Raw genomic sequence first — 9586 nt, forward strand, 5'->3', positions numbered from 1 at the left:
ATCTCACTTCCCAGGCCCCTGGTCTGATGAAGTAGGGGGAGGAAATAAGAGTTTGGCTATACCTGAATTAATATGTGGAGTGACTTGAACCAGGTAGGGCTGGGCAGGGTTTTCCTTCAGCTTCCTGGAGGAAGCTAAAGATTTAAGCCACTTTTCCAGATCAGGAATGACTGGAACCGAGGACAGCAAGACATTGAGGATGGAAAACAGAATGAACAAAGTTAACTGGTGAGAATGGACTAGGGATGGCTAGGGCTAGGGGACGAGGAGGACACAGTGAAACAGGCCAGGCCAGAGGAGGCTGCAGACAGGATGCCCAGTAAACATGGCCCTGTTTACCGTCTTTGTCTGCCCTTGGACTGGAGGAGGTCTGGGCCCGTGGTAACTCCCTCATCTCTCCCTGGCAAAAGTAACAGCCAGCCGGGCTACTCTCCCTAAATTAGCAATCCTGGAGGTAAGTGGAGAATAGGGCTGGAGGGGAAGCTGGGAAGTCTGGGCAGGGAGTCATGACCCCTCACCCACCTGGGCCCCTTAGCCCTGAGCCTTTTCCATATCTGTTCTGGTGGGCTCAGCAGTTTGGGACTCTGCCTTCCCCTCCCTCCCTGCTGTCTGCCAGTCAGACCAGATGCCCTTTCCCAGGATTGCCAGAGGATAAGGAGGTCTTAGGCTCATAGATTTTGAGCTGTAAGGGACTTTTAGAGACCTTCTCTTCCAAACCTCACTTTTACAGAAAGGGAAACTGAGGCCAGGGGGACTCCCATATGAAATCTCACAGAGATAATTCCAAACCATATGTTCTGGTGAAAGGAAAGAGAGAGTAAGAAAGACCTGAAAGAGATAAATTTCTGATCTTTGGGAGTTTATAAACCATTGATGAGTATTTGCAGGGTACCTTGAATTTAGGGGAGCCATCTTTGGGGGAGCCTCTTGAGTTAGGAGGTATCTCCAGGTACTACAAAGATAAATGTAATGACTCTGACATAACTTTTTTGCAACACTTTAGAGGATTATAAAGCCCTTTCCTCAAAATAGCTATGAAGTACAAAAATTATTATCCCCATTTTACAGATGAGGAAACTGAGAAAGAAAGTGATTAGTCCCTGATCACTCAATTATTAAGTGTACAAAGTGGAATTTTAACCTAGATCCCCATACTCCAAGTCCAATATTCTTGATCGGAGCCTTGAAGGAGCAGGAAGAAAAGCACCGGAAAGACAAAAATTCCTTGTTTCATCCCAGTTCCCACTCCCCCTGATCTTAGGGAACCTTCCCTGTATTCATTGTGCAGTAGGCATATGGTCAGACCTTTACTTCTCTTCTTGTTAGGCAGCCCTTGACTTTTGCCTGTCTAAGACTCCTTCAGTTGTGAAAGAAATGTCTGTGGAGTACCCCAGAAAAGGTGAGAACCAGCCACACTTGGAAGCAATAGTACATTTCTCCTCCCTTGGTCAAGATACAACAAGTGAATATGGTAACTGGGGCAGCCAATACGAAAAGATGTTCTTAAATGGGGAGAGCAGAGTCACTGGATTTTAGACTAGATACAGACCTCTAATGGTGGTGGGGGAGACAGAGACCAGAATGTTAGAGAGCACTGCCCAACATGAGAGCAGATGTATTATTGTTATTTCATTGTCTTTATCTGCTGAAGCCCACAGCTTCTAGAAGTGCCCTCTAAACTTCTGCACCTCTGGGACAAAGCCCCAATGGCCTGCCCTAGTTACAGCACTGCTTCCTGGCTCCTAGTCCCAAATGCTGGAATCTTGCTGAGTTCCAGAAGTCCATTCTGTCTCTCTTCCCCTTTCCTCTCTCCGCCCCCTTCTGATGTCTTCCCCTCTGTTCCAGCCTGCCTGGGAACACTGCCCTATAAAAGCTATAAACTAGACTGAGTCATGTTTCCATTTTGTGAGCCCTGACTTCTGCCTTTGGAATTGGTGTGGAAGGAGGGAGAGGAAGTGTTATACAAGGCTAGCCGGGAGCCCCTCTGGTCATCCTTTGTCCCCTGGGCTCAGCTTAGCAGATGTTTCTCTGGCTCTGGGTCCTCAAGCTGAATAGAGACAGATCACCCCTATTTTCTTGGGAAAATGAACAAAGAGAACACAATGGCCTAGCTGGGCCCTCTGTGGAACAAAGGGGTCCCTTGGCCTCCCAAAGGCAGGAGGGCTGGCCTGATGCCCCCTGGGACTCAGCTGGCCCACTTTCCACCTGCTTTAAGCAGTTCAGTTTCCCATCTTTCCTGAGCCCCAAGCCCTTCTTCCTTTAGGGATGTTGGGATCATGGGATGGACCTTACAGGCATCAAGCCCAACTTCTGTGTTTTATAAATGAGGAAACTAACACCCAGAGAGGTCAAGGATCTGCACTGAGTGACTGCCTGAGGTCACACAGGTAGATAATATCAGGGGTGGGATTTGAATCCAGGTCCTTTGCAACCAGATCCAATACTTGACCTACTGATCTACAGCATACTATGGCTCTTTTCACGTGGACATGCCTTGGTTTTCCAAATGGACTGTAAACCTCTTGAGGAGGGCAAGGTCTGTGTTTCCTGCTCCATCCCTCAGAGCACTAAGCATGGATTTAGCCATGTGGCTGGTGGCCAAGCCTCCCTTCCTCCAGGAAGCCCTCCCAGTCCATTCATTCTTCTAAACACTCTCTATTCCTAGGATCAGAGATCTAGAGCCAGAAGGGCCCTTAGGGGACATCCAGCCCAGCTCTCATCCCAGGAGGAGCTGAGGGTAGGGAGCATCCAATCACTCACCCAAAATCACAGGTGTCTGGACTGCTAGTACAGAGAAGAGGGCACCGGCCGTGGAGTTAGGGAGACCTAGGCTCAGATCCCCCTTTGGATACATCCTAGTGATGTGACCATGGCCGAGCGACTTCACTGCTCTGGCCTCAGTTTCCTCATTTGTGAAATAAGGAGCCAGACTATGGCTTCTCATCCTGATTCAATTTAATAAACATGAAGTACCTGTTACATGAGACCCTGTCCTGGGTTCTGAAGGAGACACAAAGCTACAGATGATGCAGCTGACCTGGAGGGGGCACTATTTAATCAAAGGGATGCAGAGCATGGAGTGTGTACAGGTAAGACAGGAAGACCCTGCTTGATGGAGGAGTTCTGACTTCAGACTGGTGGGGGGGGGGAGGGCAGACGTGGTCCAACAAAGGTCCTATGGAGAAGGTGGCATCTGACGGGGCCTGGACAGCAGAGGGCACGCGAGGCTCTCAAATCTGGGGTGGGAATAGACCTGACAGTCCATCCAGCCCAAGTCCTTCATTTTACATGTGAGGAAACTGAGGGTAAGGGTGGTGATAAAGGCACAAGGATAGCAAGGGGCAGGGGCAAGATTTGAACCCAGGTCCTCGGACCTCAGAAGCAGGGCTCTTTTCCCATGCCCTGATGATGGAGGGTCAGCCAGACTCCTAGTCTTTACTGTTCATGAGAGAACAGTTGGGCCGAGTTCCTTGTTTCCCCCACAGGGAATGCTGGGAGATGCTGAGCTGCCCAGTCCCTGCCCTGTGACCTCCCCTCCCCTTCGATTTCCCTTGGTTTGAGCTCCCTGAGGGCACAGTGCGCTCAGCCCCCATGGGGGTTCACCAAAGAATCCCAGATCCAATCTCTCTCTGTCTCTGTCTGTCTCTCTCATCCCCAGCAAGGGGTCAACTGAAAAGCCTCTGCTTAAAGACCTCCAGCTCAGAGGAGCCCACCCCCTCCCAGGGCAGCCCATTGCGCTGCTGGACAGCTCTCAGTCTTTGTTGAATTGTAAAACCTTCCATCCTTAGGTGCTCCTGGGGCAGTCAGAATGAGTTCCAATTCTAGGCGCTCTTCCTGCAAACACTTGAAGATGACTGTCATGTCTCTCAGCTCCCCTCGTCGCCGCCCTGTCCCCCAGCACCCCAGCTTCAGCTTCCTTTGACCATTCCTGTATGACCCAGCTTGAAGCCCCTAGTGTCAAGGTCCCAGCTACTCTTTGAGAAGGAAGTGACCAGCTGGGGGTGAGCCAGGGTGACTCTGGGTAACACCCTGTGCCGTCAGCAGGGGCTAGGCCTTCTTCTTGCCCTCCTCCTCCTCTCTCCCCAGACCCAGGCTGCTGCAGTTCCCCCCTCCCCCCACAGAGGTTCATAGGCGTCAGTTCCCAGAGAGCAATTCATCACAGCATTTCTGGGGCCACTGGAACAGAATGTGTTTGCTTTAGCCAATAAGAGTTACAGGGATTTAGAACCTCCTGGAGACAGATGTAAGGGGGGAGGTGCAGCAGAGAAGGGGGGCAAACCCGAGCTGGAACCCTGCTTCCCTCCCCAGCTTGCTTATCGGTGGTTAAAGGATTAGATATGATTTCGGGTGATCAAGAACTCCTACCTTTTCTGGGTAACATCCTGGCCAGTCCAGCTCTCAGAGACTAACCGTGGGGGGGGGGGGGGCTCCCTGACAGCAATGGCCCCTCCCCCACCTATCTATCCCCACAGAGTTGGCACAGTGGCTCAGGTCTCTACTTGAACCCGTGGGTTTGGTTTGGTTTTGAATGCCAGGCTCAAGATAGAGGGCTAAATGACCTCAGCAAACATTTGCTGTTTGGTTTGATTAGATAAGAGGCTGAGGCTGGAGGTGGCGTTTCATTCATCCCAAGGAGGTTAGAAGACAAAACTCCAGAGTTTCCAGACTCTGTAGATGGTGGGGGGGGGGGTGTGTGGGGGGGGGGGGGGGGTGTGTGTGTGTGTGTGTGTATGTGTATGGGTGGGTGTATAAGGAGTGGGGTAGGGTGAGTATAGAACTGGAGATCCCAGAGGGAAAGCAGGTGCCTGACATCTCAGCTGCAGGTAGTAGAGTCAGGATCTGGGGGATGGGGGGAAGGGGAGTATCAGAGGAACTGAGCTCTGATACCAACTCTGCAGTTGTAACCTTGAGTATCTTCACCACTCCAGGCCTCAGTTTCCCCACATGTAAAATGAGGGCATTGGACTAGACAGTCTTGAAAGTGTCTTATTGCTTTAGACCCATGATATTATGAGTCTAAGTGCCTTTGTAACCTGGAGCAAGGTCCCTTTCTGGGCCTCAGTTTCCTCCTCTGTAAAGTGAGATGACCTCTGAGTTCCCTTCTAGGAATGATCCCCAGGACCACAAATTTAGAGTTTGAGGGGACCATAGAGGCCATCTCCTTCCTTGGAATGAAGAGAGCTTCAGTGACTTGTCTAAGGTCTCATGTGGCAGAACTAAGGATTGACTCTGGACACACTGACTCCAAGCATGGCTCTGCATGGCACTGCCCCCAAGAGGCTTCCTGCCTCTCTAGGGTCGGGAGGATGAAGGGGTCTTGGGGACACGGAGGTCCGAATACATGGGAAACTGGGCCTGGTATCCAGAGAGCCAGAGGGTGATCAGAATGGGGGGGGGAGTTGGAGGGGAGAGGAGACAGGAACAGGGTATCCTGGAGTGAGGTCACTGCGTTCACGCTCGAGGAGAATCTCAGCTGCTCCCAGTGTCAGGTGGGTTGTAAGTGTGGTGAGTGTTGTATTTCCTCACTTGAACGGACTCTTCTTGCCTGGAGATCTCCTTGGTCCCACAAATGTCAAAGCTGTCAGAGAGATAGACAGACAGAGTGACAGAGAGAGAGACACACATACAGAGATAGAGAGAGAAACAGAGAGAGGTAGAGACAGACAGAGAGAGATACACAGAGAGACAGAGAAACAGAGAGAGAGGCAGAGGGAGAGAAACACAGAGACAGAGAAACAGAGAGAGGCAGAGACAGAGGGAGAGAAACATAGAGCCAGAGAGAGAGATATGGGGCGGGAAACACACACAGAGACAGAGGGAGGTAGAGTGAGATGCCAGGGCTGCTCCCAAGGCACCATCCCCATTTCACAGGGAGCTAAGACACTTAGATGCTCAGATTCAGAAAGGCTGAATCATTCTTTATGATGGAGCTGAAGTACTGTGATCCATAGAGCACTGGACTTGAAATCAGGCATCTGGGTCTCAATATTGGCTCAGACGCTTTTATGCTTTGCTGCCCTGGACAAGTGGCTTAACCTTTCCCAGCCTCAGTTTCTCATCAGTAAAATGGGCCTAATATCACCCGCCTCTCCAGTTGTTGAGGAGATCAGCTGATGATGACGATGGCACTTTCACAGCACTCTTAATTTTGCAAAGTACTTGACATAACTTATCTCACAACCAGTCTGGGAGGTAGGTGCCATTATTGTACGCATTTTACAGATGGAGAAACTGAGGCTGAGAGAGGCTAAGGGGCTTGGTCAGGGTCACACATCTAGTGAGCCCCTAAGGCAGGTCTTCCTGACTTGGCCCTGCACTGCCCTGCTGCCCACACAATGTAAGACACCTCCAGGCTCTGCCAGCCTCCCAGCGCCATACAGATGCCACTCTGGCCACTGACCTAGTGCCAACTCACACGATCTCTTGACTGGACAACTGGGCTGGTCTAGTCCTCCTCCAGGCCCCCCCCCATCCCCTGGCAGAAAGCTCCAATATATCAGAGAAACATCCTGTGTGCCCCCCATGGAGCCACATCCTGGCTCTCCCACATACCTGCTGGGTCATGTTCCTTCACCTTGCTGGGCCTCAGTTTCCTCAACTGTAAAATGAGGATTTGGGCTCGATGGTCCCAAGGTCACTTCCAACTCTAGATCCAGGCCTCAGTTTCCCTATCTGTAGAATCAGGGGGCTGGATGAAACCATACTGAGGTCCCTTCCAGCTCTGGATCTATCTTCCTACGTTCCTCGGTCTGGCATTCAAAGCCCTTTACCACACCTGGTCCTGTCTCCCTGGGTTTTCCCACCTCCTCAGTGAGAATCCTTGGTTTTAGCTAAGTTGTTGTTACTGGCCTGGACTGCTAGGTGGCGCCATAGTGCACAGAGCCATCAGATAGATTCCTCTGTGAGTTCAAATTTGGCCTCACACTTACTAGCTTTGTGACCCTGGGCAAGTCACTTAACCTTCTTTGCCTCAGTTTCCTCATCTGTAAAGTGAGCTGGAGAAGGAAATGGCAAACCACTCCATTCAATATCTTTGCCAAGAAAACTCCAAATGGGGTCACAGAGAGTCGGACATGACTACAAATGACTGAACATCATTGTCTTGGGAATACTCCAGGCTCAATTCCTCCATCTTCACCTTTGCCCAAATTGTTTCTTCCACTTGGGAAACCCAGTGATAGAGTGTACACACATCAAGAACTGGGTCAAGCTTGAAGTATGGCAATAATAAGAACACACAGCATTTCCTCAGCTAATAAGTATCTAAGACTAGATTCGAACTCAGGTTTTCTGATCCCAAGCCTAGCACTTTAACCACCCTACCACCCAGTTTTCTAAAAGAAAGAAGAGCCCTGGCCCTAGAATCAGAGAGCCTGGCTTCAAATCCTGCCTCGAATACGATCTTTGTAGTCTTGAGTAAGTCGGGTGTGCTCTGTGCCTCTGTTTCTTAGGCTGTAAAATGTGTGGGTAAATGACGTCGGAGTGGTCTCCTCCAGCTCTAGATCTATGTGCCAATGATCCAGAGCCAGAACTAGGTTGAGATGTGCACCAAGAGAGGGCGTTAGAAGAAGGTGTTGGCACAGAGGAGAGACTCAGGGACATTCAGCTTCGGGTCCCATCTGTGACAGCATTAGCTATGGAGGACTCTGGGAAGGTCCTCTAGCCTCCCAGTGCCCCAGACAACTCTGCTTGTGAAAAAGGTGTCCACATATTGACGGAGGGAGTTTCCTCACTAGGACATCTCTGTGCCAATAAAACCATAGGTCTCATCAAAAATAAGAAGAAGCCTCAGAATTATTAGAGTTTAGAGTGTTTGGATGGTTGTTCTGCCACTCAGTCATGCCCGACTCTTCAGAACCCCATGGACCATTACACACCAGACCCTTCTTTCCTCCACTGTCTCGCGGTGGCTGTTCAAGCTCATGCTCACTGCTCCCGCAACACTCTCCATCCATCTTGTCCTCCGTCATCCCCTTTTCCTTTTGCCTTCACTCTTTCCCAGCATCAGGGTCTTTTCCAGTGAATTCCCTCTTCTCATTACATGGCCAAAGTATTTAAGTTTTATTATTTGACTTTCCAGTGAAGAATCTGAATAGATGTCTTTAAGCATTGACTGATCTGACCTCCTCGCTGTCCAAAGGGCACCACCATTCCCAAACACCAATTCTGAGGCGCTCGGCTTTCCTTATAGTGCGTCTGCATTGCTGCTGGAGGAACCATGTCTTTGATTATGCAAACCTCTGCTGACAAGGCGATGTCTGCTTTTTAGCGTGCTGTCCGGGTTTGCTGGCGCTTTCCTTATGAGGAATCAGTGTCTTTTAATTCCATGGCTGCAGTCGCCATCTACAGAGATCTTTGAGCCTAAGAAGATGAAATCTGACACGGCTTCTGTTTCTTCCCCCTCTATTTGTCAGGAACTGACTTGCTAAGATCTTAGTTTATTGACGTTAAGCTTCAAGCCAGCTTTTACATTCTCCTCTTTTACCCCACCAAGAGGTTTCTTAGGGGCAGCTAGGTGGTGCAGTGAATAGAACACTGGCGCTGGAATCAGGAGGACCTGAGTTCAAATCCAGCCTCAGACACTTGACACTTCATAGGCAAGTCACTTAACCCCAATTGCCTTGCCTCCCGCCTCCAAAAAAAAAAAAAAAGAGGCTTCTTAATTCCTTTTCACTCTCTGCCATCAGTGTGGAGTCATCTGCATATCTGAGATTGTAGATATTTCTCCTGGCAACCTCTGAGGAGTGTAGCTCTTACTTTCCTCCCTTCATCCCTTGGTGACCCTATTGGGTCTAGGGAAAGATGTTTTGGAGGTTATGATCAAGGAGAGGCTTGTACTTTCCCTTCCTTACAAATAATCAGTTAATAAACATTTATTAAGCACCTGTTATGAGCCAGACGTTGTACTAAGGGCTGGGGAATAAAAAAAAAAGGTAAAAGACAGTCCCTGCCCCCAAGAAACTTACAATCTAATAGTAGAGGTGGGGGGCTATGTGTGTGGAACATTGCACACAGTGTTAATTTTGCTGAACTGCTTTTGGTTCCCTCTTTTTTATTCTTTGTTATACAAAGTGGCCCTCGAGAAGGGAAGGAGAAGAGACACCACCGGGGTCATAGCATCCCAGACCAAGAGCCGGAGGGGACTTCAGAGGCCAGCTCGTCCAGCCCCCTCGTTTTCCCAAGGGGAAACTGCGGCCCAAAAGGAGAACGGCCTCCAGACCCACACGTATGGGGAATGACAAAGCTTTGGTCTGAGCTCAGGGTCTGTGATCTCACCTTCAGTGCTCCCAAAACATCCCACTGTGTCATGCTGCCAAGAATAAGGGGTGGTCTTGGCTTTTCCCTGTTTGCTTCTCTCTGCCTCTCTTTCTCTCTAAGTCTCTCATCACACTCACACACATACACACTCACACTCACACACAGACACGTGCACACACACACGCACACACAGACACACACGCATACACACAGATACACGCGCACTCACTCACACACATTCACACACAGACACACATGTGCACACACACTCACACACAGACACGTGCACACACACGCGCACACACAGACACATACACATGCACACAGA

Source organism: Petaurus breviceps, unplaced genomic scaffold (assembly GCF_028583685.1).
Source record: "Petaurus breviceps papuanus isolate PSGF00001 unplaced genomic scaffold, PetGlider_PUasm1.0 186, whole genome shotgun sequence".
NCBI lineage: Eukaryota > Metazoa > Chordata > Mammalia > Diprotodontia > Petauridae > Petaurus > Petaurus breviceps.